Here is an 11,619-nt window from a genome sequence, read left to right as displayed (position 1 = left end):
CTATTATAAACCAGTAGTGTTAGAACCAAATTAGTTTAAAGATGAAAACTATCATCTTTTACCTAAGAACTATCATGTTAAATCATCGAGAATAAATACGGGATGCGAAAGTGTACCTGAATTCATGAGAGACGATGAAATCCTTCGTCTTGCAATCTATTGGTCTTCCAAACCAAAACGTAAGTCATTCTATTCTTTTCATCGATTGGATGTTAGAAAGAAAACCTTTGTCTGATTTGGGAATCATAACCCATTTAATAGGTGCACAAGTTTATGTATTTCTAATTTAGCCCATCATTAATCTAGAAATAACATCCGAATATCTACACATAACACTCCATACTTTATAAGGTATCCTTTTGGCCCTTTTAGCTTTAAACCTCAGTAGATCACTTTATTTTAGGCCAAACTTATAGTGATAGTAACCTACACACAATTATTCTTAATACAATATATGTGTCAGTCCATATATTCTAAAAAGTAGAACATAGTAGGATTTAGGAGACAACAAAGTTTCCACATATGGTACAATCATAGTGAAAGGACTTTGATATCACTGAATTAAATCAAGCACAATAATGCAAAGATAATCGTCAAAATATTCTTCTTTCGATTAAATAAACTGGTGAATAAAGTTACAAACAATTCAAAGCTCCATAAACGAGCAAGGAAGTGAGAAACTAGAGTTAAAAATTCACAAATATCAATTAAAATACCATATCCATCAAATCCTAAGGGAGACTAATCCATAATCATGGAGAAATTCATCACAAATAAAGTTGAATAATAAGAAAACATGAATTCAATCCAAACTCAGGTGTTGAGTTGAGGAAAGAATAATTAATCCTTGTGCTTTGAATCCCAGTCCTCTAAAAATCATATTTTTGATATATTTATACCATGTAGGAACAGGTCCGGACGAAACTATCTTTTCGAAGCGGAAGTGGGACAACACTCTAAGAAAATTACACAGGTGCGGCGCACCTCGCGGCGCCCGATGCACCGTGCCAGTGGAAAAGTTCAGAGAGCAGGGTTTTTTCACTCTGCAAGAATTTTGCACTAACACCTTGTGCCCCGCGGCGCAGTAGTGCAATTTTTCCAAGAGTAACTTTTTTCTCAATTTTTAGCATCCAGACTTGCTCCTCGAGTCCCAAACACAATCCCAGTTTAATTCTTTGGGCTTCTACTCAGACTTCAGAGTTCCAAATCATTCATATTAGCTTCAAACTTGCTTCTTCACTCGAAATCACATCCTCACAGCATAACATATGCAATATGCATAAAGTACTAACAATTTGGCTCAATTGCAATCAAAGTGTAGTAATTAAAGTGTAAAATGTAGCTAAAACACGAGTTCCTTACCTATCATCAGATTATGAATTTAATCCTGTTCTGCACCATTCAAAATTTTCACATACTTTATAGCTCTTAAAAAGATTTAAGAACTACATAAAATTTGTTTAAGGTAAAAAAGAGAGACGAGCTTAAATGAGAGTACACTAATGAGGTATAGCTAGGTATGAAAAGTGCATATGAGTTTATGAATTAAGAGTATGTATATATTTTCATGGTGGAATTTGGGGTGTTATAGTGGTTGAGACGTAGTGGCTTCTTGGAAAAAGGACATGAAAATTGTTTAAGAAAAAAAAGGGGCTTAAAAGAGAGTGCACTAATAAGGTCTAGTTGGGTATAGAAAGTACAAGCGTGTGAGTTAAAAGTATGTACGTACTTTTATTAAATTTCGGGTGTTAGAACATTTGGGACGTGGTGGTGTCTCGAGAAATGATTCAAACATGCCACTAAACTTAACGAAATGCCTCAAATATGCCATTGAACTTAATGAAATGGTTCACATATGCAACCCGTAAAAGGGGGTGAGAAGGAAATGGAACTGGTAAGTAATGAAGGGTTTATATAATGGCATGTGGCAGTATTAGGGTTCCGTTAGTGGGTAATGGCATGTGTGGCTTAAAAAAATAAAAACGTCATTGGCATGTTTATGTGGCACGAACACCATTTTGTTAAGTTCCATGGCATATTTGACATTTTCCCTTTTCAGTTTATCCAACTTTTAAAGGAATAGTTGATTGTGATGACTCAAAAGGTCATCACTTGTTTTTAAAATAAATTCTGCATTTTAAGGCCTTAAAGATCACTTTCGGTATCACCTCGATTTGCGTGCGCAGTCCGGACGTATAGCCGGAAAGCTATTATGTGAAAATCTGTGAAAAATGATGAATTTTGCCTTTAAAATGAGTTTAATTTGACTTCGGTCAACATTTTGGGTAAACGGACTCGGACCCATGATTTGACGGTCTCGGAGGGTCCGTAGGAAAATATGGGACTTGGGCGTATGCCCGGAATCGAATTCCGAGGTCCCAAGCCCAAGAAATAAATTTTTAAAGAAAATTATTTTGTGAAATTGTTAGTTTTGGAAATGAAAAGTGTTTAAAACTTGATGGTATCGGGCCCGTATTTTGGTTCCGGCGCCCGGTACAGGTCTTATATATGATTTAAGATAAGTCTGTGAAGTTTGGTAAGAAACGGATTTGAAACGACGTGAATCGGATCGTTTTTTAGAAAAATGGAAAATTTAAAGTTCTTAAGAAATTTCATGATTTTGATGTTAAATTCATAGTTGTTGATGTTATTTTAGTGATTTGAACACACGAGCGAGTCTGTATGATGTTTTTAGGTTGGTGTGCATGTTTGGTTTGGAGCCCCGAGGGCTCGAGTGAGTTTTGGATATGCCACGGGGTGAATTTTGGACTTGGTAAATTGCAGATTTTTTAGCTGGCGTGATCAGGCCTGCAGCTTCGCATTTGCGAAGCTTGGCTCGCAAATGCGAAACAGCCCAGGCCAGCTCTTCCTCGCAAATGCGATACGCCCCTTTTGGGCCTGTTATCGCAAATGCGATCCTTTGTTCGCATTTCCCAACTCACAAATGCGAGAACCCCTTCGCAAATGCTAACATAGCAGCGGTCGGGATTCGCAATTGCGAACCCTGGTCGCAATTCCCATAGCTGCAACCTGCAATTTTATAACTTAACCTAAAATCTTTCATTTTCACACTCTTTCAAAACCAAAATACTCTTGGGCAATTTTTCAAAGACAATTTGTAAGTCAATTTTAACTCGTTTCCTTCATTCATTAACATCTTTTCACGTGATTTCAACTCAAAATCAATGATTTTCATGGGGGAAATTGGGTGTTTTGTGTAGAACCTAGGTTTTTTCAAAAATTGGGGATTTGGACCTCGATTTGAGGTCCGATTTCAAAATAAATTATCTATTTGAGTTCGTGGGGGAATGGGTAATCGGGTTTTGGTTCGAACCTCAGGTTTTGACCATGTGGGCCCAGGGGCGATTTTTGACTTTTTGGGTAAAACTTTAGAAAACTCATTATCATGCAGTAGATTGATTCATTTAGCACTTATTGATGTAATTAAGTAACTTGTGGCTAGATACAAGCGAATTGGTGGTGGAATCACGAGGTAAAGCGAAAGTAGAGGCTTGAATTGTGTTCTTGGCATCGAGGTAAGTGTTTGGTCTAACCTTAGCTTGAGGGATTAGGAGTCGTGTCTTATCTGCTACGTGTTAATTGTGGAGTACGGCGTATAGGCATGGTGACGAGTATCTATACGTCGGTGTCAAGCATGCCCGTGAGTCTTGTATTGTAATTGTTATGACTCTGTTGTGGTTTATTCTGCTTCATATGTTATTATCATTACTGTTCCCTTGCTGGGATATTATTATCATTATTGTTCCCTTGTCGGGATATTGTCTTGATATTATTGTTCCCTTGCCGGGATGTTGTCTTGATATTACTGTTCCCTTGTCGGGTTGTTGTTGAAATATAATTGTTCCTTTACCTGGATTCTTTTGTGATTGTTGTTGATTTGTAAATGGGATCGGGTGCCATGCCGCCACGGAAATATATGAAATAGGAGCAGGTTGCATGCCTACAACGGGATATGTGAAATGGAAGCGGGTTGCACGCCTGCAACGAGATATGTGAAATGGGAGCGGGTTGCACGCCTGCAACGAGATATGTGAAATGGGATCGGGTTGCATGCCTGCAACGAGATATGTGAAATGGGAGCGGGTTGCACGCCTGCAACGAGATATGTGAAATGGGAGAGGGTTGCACGCCTGCAACGAGATATGTGAAATGGGAGCGGGTTGCACGCCTGCAATGAGATATATGAAATGGGATCGGGTAGCACGCCTGCAACAAGATACATGAAATGGGATCAGGTTGCACGCCTGCAACGATATGTGAAATGAAAGTGAACTCGGCATTTGTTTTCCCTATCCGTGTTAGTAATTGGATTTTGGTTTCTTTATATTCCCTTGATATTCTGTTGTTATCTGTTATTCCCCGTAGCATGTTTCCCCTGCCCAATTTTAATTGCAATTATTTGTTGCTATCTCCGCTGTTTATAATATAACTGCACAGGTTTATTTGGTAGTTTAGTCCTAGCCTCGTCACTACTTCGCCGAGGTTAGGCTAGACACTTACCAGCACATGGAGTCGGTTGTGCTAATACTACACTCTGCACTCTTTAGTGCAGATCCCAGTGTTGTAGACTTCGGACCGCAGTGAAGTTGCTGCCTTCAGTCTAGCAGGCGACCCAAGGTAGTTCTGCAGGCGTCCGCGGGCCTTGGCATCACCTCCTATCTTTCCTTTATCCTGTTTCATTTACTTATTTCAGAAATAGTGTGTATTTTATCTTTCAGACTTTGTATGTAGTATTTTTAGACCTTCTGTGAAGCTGTGACACCAAATTTTGGGTAGAGTTGTATTTAGACTTCCGCAATTTGTATTAATATTAATTATCAGATTTTGTCTTTCGCTTAATTATTTTCGCTATTTGTTTGACATCTACTCAGCACTGATAATGGTTTAAAACTGGAAAAGGTTAAGTAATTAGAATAATTTGGCTTGCCTAGCTTTCACCAGTAGGCGCCATCACGGCTCTCGAGGGTGGAAAATTCCGGTTGTGACAAGTTGGTATCAGAGCTCTAGGTTACATGGGTCTCACAGTTCATAGACAAGCTTAGTAGAGTCTAAGGGATCGATACGGAGACATCTGTATTTATCCCCAGAGGCTACAGAGTTAGGAAAAACCTCCCATTTATTCTTTCCTGTCGTGCGGTTTGGTTTCTCAAGCTAATCGAATTTTTACCCTGTTCTTTCACGGATGGCGAGAACACACGCTTCCTCATCCACTGACCAGCAGCTCGAGCTCCCAACAGCTTCTCCCACGAGGGGCAGAGGGCGAGGCCGAGGCCGTGCTAGAGGTTGAGGTAGGGGTAGATCTCAACCAGTTGGAGCAGTTCAGCCGGGTGTTGTAGCTTAGACTGGTGATGGAGCAGCTATATCTGCTGATGCTTTGTGGAGGTTGGATAGGTTCACCAAGCTCTTCACTACTACTTTCAGCGGTGCATCTTCTGAGGACCCCCAGGATTATGTAGACAGCTATCATGAGGTTCTCAGGAACATGGGGATTGTGGAGACCAATGAGGTCGATTTTGCTAATTTTTGCTTGTTTGGATCCGCCAAGACTTGGTGGAGAGATTATTGTTTGGCTAGACTAGCCTGATCACCAGCCTTGACTTGGGAGCAGTTTACTCAGTTATTTCTGGAGAAGTTTCTCCCCATCACTCAGAGAGAGATCTACCGGAGGCAATTCGAGTGTCTCCGGCAGGGTTCTATGACTGTTACTCAGTATGAGACCAGATTCATTGACTTGGCTCGTCATGCTCTTATCATACTTCCCACCGAGAGAGAGAGGGTGAGGAGGTTCATTGAGGACTTACCCAGCCTATTCGACTTCAGATGGCCAAGGAGACAGGGAGTGAGATTTCTTTCTAGGAGGCGGCCAATGTGGCCGGGAGAGTTGAGATGGTTCTATCGCAGGGAGGTGGTCAGGGGTCTGACAAGAGGCCTCGTCATTCAGGCCGATTCAATGGTACCTCGTCTGGAGGTAGAGATTCGTATGGTAGAGGCCATCCTCCTAGGCCATTTTAGTCAGCACTTCAGGTTTCTCACGGTGCTTCAGGTGGCCGTGGTTCTCATATGCAGTATTCTGTTCAGCAGACTTACAGTGCACCATCAGCTCCTATCAGTGCACCGCCGCTTCAGAGTTTCCAGGGTCGTCAGCCCTAGTAGCCGAGGGCTTGTTTTACTTGTGACGACACGAGGCACATTGCTAAATATTGCCCTCGAGCATCGGGTAGTTCTCAGCAGCAGGGTTTCTGTGTTATGGCTCAGGCACCAAGTGTTCCACAGCCCGCCCAGCCAGCTAGATGTGGGGGTAGAGGTGCTAGAGGTAGAGGTATAGGTATTAGACGTAGAGCTCAGGCCGCTAGAGGTGGAGCCCAGCCAATAGCAGGTCGTCCTAGAGATGTAGTTCAGGGTGGTGTGGCCCAGCCCCGATGTTATGCTCTTCCAGCCAGGCTCGAGATTGAGGCTTCCGATGCAGTTATCACAGGTACTGTTCTGGTTAGTAGCAGAGATGCTTCAGTTTTATTTTATTCAGGATCTACGTAGTACTCCTATGTATCATCTTATTTTGCACCATATCTGGTCATGCCTAGTGATTCTTTGAGTGCTCTTGTTTATGTGTCTACACCGATGGGTGATTCTATTGTGGTAGATTGAGTTTATCGTTCATGTGTAGTTGCGATTGGGGGTCTTGAGACTCGTGTAGATTTGCTTCTTTTGGACATGGTTGATTTCGATGTCATATTAGGGATGGACTGGTTATCACCTTATCACGCTATCTTGGACTGTCATGCCAAGACTTGACCTTAGCATTGCCGGATTTACCTCGTTTGGAGTGGAGAGGGACTCCTGGTCATTCTACCGGTAGTGTCATCTCTTATGTGAAGGCTCAGCGTATGGTCGAGAAGGGGTGTTTGGCCTATTTGGCATATGTTCGCCATTCTAGTGCCGAGGTTCCTCCTATTGATTCTGTGCCGGTTGTTTGTGAGTTCTCTGAGGTATTTTCTTTAGACCTGTCGGGTATGCCACCCGACAGGGATATTGACTTTTGTATTGATTTGGCTTGCCGTATCGTATGGCCCCGCCTGAGTTGAAAGAGTTGAAGGAGCAGTTGCAGGACTTTCTTGAAAAGGGTTCATTAGACTTAGTGTTTCGCCTTGGGGTGTACCGGTGTTGTTTGTTAAGAAGAAGGACGGATCGATGAGAATGTGTATTGATTACCGGTAGTTGAACAAGGTTACAATCAAGAATAAGTATCCATTGCCGAGGATTGATGATTTATTTGATCAGCTTCAGGGTGCCAAGGTATTCTCGAAGATTGACTTGAGATTTGGCAACCATCAGTTGAGGATTAGGGCATCCGATGTCCCTAAGACAGCTTTTCGCACTCGGTAAGGGCATTATGAGTTCTTGGTGATGTCATTCGGGTTGACAAATTCCCCAGCAGCTTTTATGGATTTGATGAACCGAGAGTTCAGGCCTTATTTGGATTCGTTCGTGATAGTATTCATTGATGATATTTTGATCTATCCCGCGGCCGGGGGGAGCACGAGCAACATCTTAAAGTGGTTCTTCAAATTTTGAGGGATAGTCAGTTGTATGCTAAGTTTTCGAAGTGTGAGTTCTGGTTGAGTTCAGTTGCATTCCTGGGTCATGTTGTATCAGCAGAGGGTATTCAGGTTGATCCGAAGAAAATTTAGGCAGTCAAGAAATTGCCTAGACCAGCATCAGCTATAGAGATCTGGAGTTTCTTGGGATTGGCAGGCTATTATCGTCGGTTTGTGGAGGGGTTTTCATCTATTGCAGCCCCGATGACCAGGTTGACCCAAAAGGGTGCCCAATTCAGATGATCGGACGAGTGTGAAGCGAGCTTTCAGAAGCTCAAGACAGCTCTGACTATGATACCGGTGTTGGTTTTGCCTACAGGTTCAGGGCCTTATACGGTTTATTGTGATGCATCTTGTATTGGACTTGGTGCGGTATTGATGCAGGATGGCAAGTTTATTGCCTATATTTCACGGCAATTGAAGATCCATGAGAAGAACTATCCGGTTCAAGATGTGGAGTTAGTAGCCATCATTCACGCGATAAAGATTTGGAGGCATTATCTGTATGGCGTGGCATGTGAGGTATTCACGGATCACAAGAGTCTGTAGTATTTGTTCAAGCAGAAGGAGCTAAATTTGAGACAGAGAAGGTGGTTAGAGCTATTAAAGGACTATGATATAACCATCTTAGATCGTTCGGGAAAGGCCAATATGGTGGCCGATGCTTTGAGCAGGAAGTCAGCAAGTATGGGCAGTCTTGCTTATATTCCAGTCTTGCTTAGGGGATGATGGAGTTTTGAGGTTGTCGGGTCGAATTTGTGTGCCTAATGTGGATGGGTTTCGAGAGTTGATTTTAGAGGAGGCCCATAGTTCCCGGTACTCTATTCATCTAGGCGCCTCGAATATGTATCAGGATTTGCGGCAGCATTATTAGTGGAGAAGAATGAAGAAGGATATCGTTGCATATATGGCTCGGTGTTTGAACTGTCAGCAGGTGAAGTACGAGCATTAGAGGCCTGGTGGTTTGTTTCAGAGGATTGAACTTCCCGAGTGGAAGTGGGAGCGAATCACTATGGACTTCGTTGTTGGACTCCCACGGACTCAGAGGAAGTTCGATGCAGTGTGGGTTATTGTTGATAGGCTGAACAAGTCAGCACATTTCATTACTGTGGCAGTCTCCTATTCTTCCGAGAGGTTAGCTGAGATCTATATCCGGGAGATTGTTCATCTTCATGGCGTGACCGTGTTATCATTTTGGATCGAGATACGCAGTTTACCTCACATTTCTGGAGAGTAGTTCAGCGAGAGTTGGGCACACGGGTTGAGTTGAGCACAGCGTTTCATCCTTAGATGGACGGGCAGTCCGAGCGAACTATTCAGATTTTGGAGAATATGCTCCGGGCTTGTGTCATTGACTTTGAAGGCTCGTGGGATCAGTTTTTGCCTTTAGTAGAGTTTGCCTATAACAACAGCTACCAATCGAGTATCCAGATGGCTCCTTATGAGGCTTTATATGGTAGGTAGTGTAGGTAGCCGGTTGGATGGTTTGAGCCGGGGGAGGCTCGATTATTGGATACGGATTTGGTTCAGGATGCCTTGGACAAGGTCAGGATTATTCAGGATAGGCTTCGTACAACTCAGTCCAGGCAAAAGAGTTATGCCGACCGTAAGGTTCGAGATTTGGCATTCATGGTCGGTGAGCGGGTATTGCTTTTGGTGTCGCCTAGAAGGGCGTGATGAAATTTGGAAAGAAGGGCAAGCCTAGTCCTAGGTTTATTAGCCCGTTTGAGATTCTTGATCGAGTGGGAGAGGTGGCTTACAGACTTGCGTTTCAACCGAGCTTATCAGTCGTGCATCCAGTGTTTCATGTGTCCATGCTTCGGAAATATCACGGCGATCCATCCCACGTGTTAGACTTCAGCACTGTCCAATTGGACAAGGACTTGTCTTATGAGGAGGAGCCGGTAGTTATTCTACACCGGCGGGTTCGTCAGTTGAGATCGAAGAGTTTTCCTTCTGTTCGTGTTCAGTGGAGAGGTCAGCCTGCTGAGGCATCAACCTAGGAGTCCGAGTCCAATATGCAAAGTCGTTATCCCCATCTTTTCCCCGACTCAGGTACTTCCTTCTTATGTCCGTTCGAGGACGAACGGTTATTTTAGAGGTGGAGAATGTGATGAACCAAAAGGTTATCACTTGTTTTTAAAATGAATTCTGCGTTTCGAGGCCTTAAAGACCTCTTTCAGCATCACCTCAATTTGCGTGCGCAGTCTAGGCACGTAGCCGGAATGGTATTATGTGAAAATATGTGAAAAATGATGAATTTTGCCTTTAAAATGAGTTTAAGTTGACTTCGATCAATATTTTGGGTAAACGGACCCAGACCCGTGATTTGACATCTCGGAGGGTCCGTAGGAAAATATGGGACTTGGGCGTATGCCCGGAATCGAATTCCGAGGTCCCAAGCTCGAGAAATGAATTTTTAAAGAAAATTATTTTCTGAAATTGTTTATGAGTATGAAAAGTGTTTAAAACTTGATGGTATCGGGACCGTATTTTGGTTCCGGCACCCGGTACATGTCTTATATATGATTTAAGATAAGTCTGTGAAGTTTGGTAATAAACGGACTTGAAACGACGTGAATCGGATCGTTTTTGAGAAAAATGGAAAATTTGAAGTTCTTAAGAAATTTCATGATTTTGATGCTAAATTCATAGTTGTTGATGTTATTTTAGTGATTTGAATATACGAGCGAATCTGTATGATGTTTTTAGGTTGGTGTGCATGTTTGGTTTGGAGCCCCGAGGGCTCGGGTGAGTTTTGGATAGGCCACGGGGTAGATTTTGGACTTGGTGAATTGCAGGTTTTTAGCTAGTGTGATCAGGCCTGCAGGCTTCGAAGCCTGGCTCGCAAATGCGAAACAGCCCAGGCCAGCTCTTCCTCGCAAATACAAGATTTCCTTCGCAAATGCAATACGCCCGTTTTGGGCCTGTTATAGCAAATGCGATCCTTTGTTCACATTTCCCAACTCGCAAATGCGAGAACCCCTTCGCAAATGCGAACATAGCAGAGGTCGGGGTTCGCAATTGCGAACCCTCGTCGCAATTCCCATATCTGCAACCTGCAATTTTATAACTTAGCCGAAGATCTTTCATTTTTCACACTTTTTCAAAACCAAAACACTCTTGGGCGATTTTTCAAAGACAACTCTTCTTCCAAATTGATTATAAATCAATTTTAACTCGTTTCCTTCAATCATTAACATCTTTTCACATGATGTCAACTCAAAATCAATGATTTTTATGGGGGAAATTGGGTGTTTTGGGTAGAATCTAGGTTTTTTAAAAATTGGGGATTTGGACCTCGATTTGAGGTCTGATTTCAAAACAAATTATATATTCGAGTTCGTGGGGGAATGGGTAATCGGGTTTTGGTTCGAACCTCGGGTTTTGACCATGTGGGCCCGGGGGCGATTTTTGACTTTTTGGTAAAACTTTAAAAAAAACTCATTTCATGCATTAGGATTGATTCATTTAGCACTTATTGATGTAATTAGGTAACTTGTGGTTAGATATGAGTGTATTGGTGGTGGAATCACGAGGTAAAACGATAGTAGAGGTTTGAATTGTGTTCGTGGCATTGGGATAAGTGTTTGGTCTAACCTTAGCTTGAGGGATTAGGAGTCGTGTCTTATCTGCTATGTGTTAATTATGGAGTACGGCGTATAGGCATGGTGACGAGTATCTATACGTCGGTATCAAGCATGCCCGTGAGTCTTGTATTGTAATTGTTATGACTCTGTTGTGGTTTATTGCGCTTCACATGTTATTATCATTATTGTTCTCTTGCCGGGATGTTATTATCATTATTGTTCCCTTGTCGGGATGTTGTCTTGATATTATTATTCCTTTGTCGGGATGTTGTCTTGATATTACTATTCCCTTGTCGGACTGTTGTTGAAATATAATGGTTCCCTTGCCGGAATTCTTTTGTGATTGTTGTTGATTTGTGAATGGGATCGGGTGGCACGCCGCCACGAAAATTTATGAAATGGGAGCGGGTTGC

The sequence above is a fragment of the Nicotiana tabacum genome, chromosome 7, assembly GCF_000715075.1.
Source record: "Nicotiana tabacum cultivar K326 chromosome 7, ASM71507v2, whole genome shotgun sequence".
Taxonomy (NCBI): Eukaryota; Viridiplantae; Streptophyta; class Magnoliopsida; order Solanales; family Solanaceae; genus Nicotiana; species Nicotiana tabacum.
The sequence above is the reverse complement of the archived record's forward strand: the minus strand, read 5'-3'. Positions refer to the sequence as shown.